Below are 3,598 nucleotides of genomic sequence, written 5' to 3'. Positions count from 1 at the left end.
GCCGCCTCTCCGCCGGTCGCCTCGCGCCGCCTCCCGGAGCACGCCGCCACCGTCAACCCTCGCCGGAGGCCCGCCGCCCGCGCCCTCGTCGCCGGCCATCGGCGGAGACATGCCCTTCTCACCGAAGTCCTCTTCCATCGCCGGATCCGGGGAAGGTGGATGAGATCCACCAACCCCGGGAACCAAACGCGCCCCCCTCAATCCGGATCTCCTCATCTCGCTGTGCCTCGTCCCCGCGTTGATTTTTCGCGGAGGTAATATTTCACTAAGTCCTGAGATTCCCTGATTCATATGCCTCTATTCATCATGCCATAACTCATCACCCGTTGCTCTGATTCGTGCGTTTAGCATATCAAAATGTTTGTCTCGACGAGTACATCATTTCATCTCATTGCATCATTTTCATTTGAGCTCATCTTGATGTCCGAAATGCTGTTGGAAGAGGGCTATGTGATGTTTTTGTCAGATCTATTTCAGCAAATAGCCTTTTGTCATTTTTGCCATGTTTAATGTGTGCATGCTATGACCCTGAGCTCTACATGTGTTTTGTTATATGCCATGCCATCTTTACAGATGTGCTTGCCATGTATTTTTGTGATATTTGCGGTGTCTAGAACAAGCTTGCAAAGTAGCGTAATCGGTAATGCTGATTTCAGGGACTTAGAATTTTCACTAATTCCTTGTCCTGATTTTGTTGTTATGCCATATGTTCATGTTGTTTCCTAGTGATCCGTGCCTCTTTTGAGGATAATCAGTAAGGATGTTTTGTTAATATTGTGGTGCTCTATCCATCCATGTCTTCGTTTGCATTTATGGAGCACCCTAGCTTGAGTCAATCGAGCTCTACTTTTGCTATTAAGTGAATCCTGGTAGATTGTTGACATGTTTAGCAATTTTGCCGAGGATGTTGCTATCGTGCATGATGTGATGTTGTTCTTGCCATGTCTAGCTTCTATGCCATGTATTCTTGATGGGTGTATGCTTAGTTTGTCATGCCATGCTCTGTAGTGACTGCATCGAGCTCGTAAACATGCCTACTCGTTAACTGATTTGCATGCTCCAGTTTTTCACTAAGTTTTAATCTGTTTATGTTTTTGCCATGTTCAAATGCTTGCAATTGTATTTTCTGATCCCTTTTGGCTCAAGGTCACTAAGGGACTTTAGTTAAGTGCTTTGAGTATCTTCATGCCATGCCTTTCTTTGCCATGTTAAGTTCCTGTAGCATATAGTTTTCATGCTCCAAAGTATGCTTCCTGATGATAAAGTCCTGACATATTGTTAATTTCACTAAGTCTGAAACCTGTTGTCATTTGCACCTTTGCCATGCTTGTTTGAACCTGTTAATGGATGAATTAGCCGTAGCTAAGTGTTCATCTTTTGACAAGCTTCATGAGTGGATCCCTTCCATGTATTTTGTTGCCATGTTTGAGTGTTGTAGCATATTTAACTTGATGCATTTAGATGGCTACTTGTTGTTTATCGCAGACCAGTGCCATATTTGTTTTGCTTGCCATTTCCAAACCGTGCATCCGATTCCGGTGATCTTTATATCGATTTCAACCGAAATCACCTCACCTTTCCAGTGGTACTCTTGGTTTTCCAAGTTGAGTCCAGGTTCAATCATTCCTTGTCAAATCTTGCATATGCTTCACATACCGGATCTCGCATATCATACCATGTTCGTGTGTGGTTTGTTTACTATGTTGTGTGCTTCTTTCCGGTGTTGCTTCTTCGGTTGGTTCCGATAACGTCGTGTTTGTGAGGACCCGTTCGTCTACATCTGTTTGTCTTCTTCATGGACTCGTTCTTCTTCCTTGCGGGATTTCAGGCAAGATGACCATACCCTCGAAATCACTTCTATCTTTGCTTGCTAGTTGCTCGCTCTTTTGCTATGCCTATGCTGCGATACCTACCACTTGCTTATCATGCCTCCCATATTGTTAAGCCAAGCCTCTAACCCACCTTGTCCTAGCAAACCATTGTTTGGCTATGTTACCGCTTTGCTCAGCCCCTCTTATAGCGTTGTTAGTTGCAGGTGAAGATTGAAGTTTGTTCCTTGTTGGAACATGGAGATGTTGTTCCTTGTTGAAACATGTTTACTTGTTGGGATATCACAATATCTCTTATTTAATTAATGCATCTATACACTTGGTAAAGGGTGGAAGGCTCGACATTATGCATGGTGTTTTGTTCCACTCTTGCCGCCCTAGTTTCCGTCATATCGGTGTTATGTTCCCGGATTTTGCGTTCCTTGCGCGGTTGGGTTATAATGGGAACCCCTTGACAGTTCGCCTTGAATAAAACTCCTCCGGCAAGGCCCAACATTGGTTTTACCATTTGCCACCTAGCCTTTTCTTTCCCTTGGGGTAGGCCTACCCAAGGGTCATCTTTATTTAAACCCCCGGGCCAGTGCTCCTCTGAGTGTTGGTCCAACTTGTCAGCCGCCGGTGGCCACCAGGGGCAACTCTAGGCTGGCCTACCGGAAGTTTGGACAATCCGGTGTTCCCTGAGAACGAGATATGTGCAGCTCCTATCGGGATTTGTCGGCACATTCGGGTGGCTTTGCTGGTCTTGTTTTACCGTTGTCGAAATGTCTTGTAACCGGGATTCCGAGTCTGATCGGGTCTTCCCGCTAGAAGGAATATCCTTCGTTGACCGTGAGAGCTTGTGATGGGCTAAGTTGGGACACCCCTACAAGGATTTGAACTTTCGAAAGCCGTGCGCGCGGTTATGGGCAGATGGGAATTTGTTAATGTCCGGTTGTAGAAAACCTGAAGTTGATCTTAATTAAAATACATAAACCGCGTGTGCTACCGTGACGGTCTCTTCTCGGCGGGGTCCGGGAAGTGAACACGGTGTTGGAGTTATGTTTGGCGTAGGTTGTTCTAGGATCACTTCTTGATCATAGTTGTTCTACCGTGCTTTTGCCTTCTCTTCTCGCTCTCATTTGCGTATGTTAGCCGCCATATATGCTAGTCGCTTGTTGCAGCTCCACCTCATACATTTGGCTTTCCTATAAGCTTAAATAGTCTTGATCGCGAGGGTGTGAGATTGCTGAGTCCCCGTGACTCACAGATACTTCCAAAACCAGCTTGCAGGTGTCGTTGAACCATGCAGGTGACGCAAGCAAGCTCAGGAGGAGCTCGATGAAGATCTTGTCCTTTGTGTTGTTTCGTTTCAGCTGATCAGTAGTGGAGCCCAGTCGGGACGATCGGGGATCTGTGTAGCATTTGGGGCAGTCTTCTTTTATTTTTGGCTCCGTAGTCGGGCCTTGATTGTATTTGGATGATGTAATGCTTTACTCATGTAATTGTGTGAAGTGGCGATTGTAAGCCAATTATGTATCTTTGTCCCTTATGTATTACATGGGTTGTGTGAAGATTACCTCACTTGCGACATTGCTTTCAATACGGTTATGCCTCTAAGTCGTGCTTCGACACGTGGGAGATATAGCCGCATCGAGGGCGTTACAAAGCACTCTTGTGAGGCTTATCACTTAGGAAAGCATGTTCGTCTTCCCTTTAGTGCGTCTTCTTCAGTTTCCACTTTTCCATTTCAATTACTTCATACTGATGTTTGGACACCTCCCGTTGCGAGT

Source organism: Triticum dicoccoides, chromosome 5A (assembly GCF_002162155.2).
Source record: "Triticum dicoccoides isolate Atlit2015 ecotype Zavitan chromosome 5A, WEW_v2.0, whole genome shotgun sequence".
In the NCBI taxonomy this organism is placed as follows: domain Eukaryota; kingdom Viridiplantae; phylum Streptophyta; class Magnoliopsida; order Poales; family Poaceae; genus Triticum; species Triticum dicoccoides.
The sequence above is the reverse complement of the archived record's forward strand: the minus strand, read 5'-3'. Positions refer to the sequence as shown.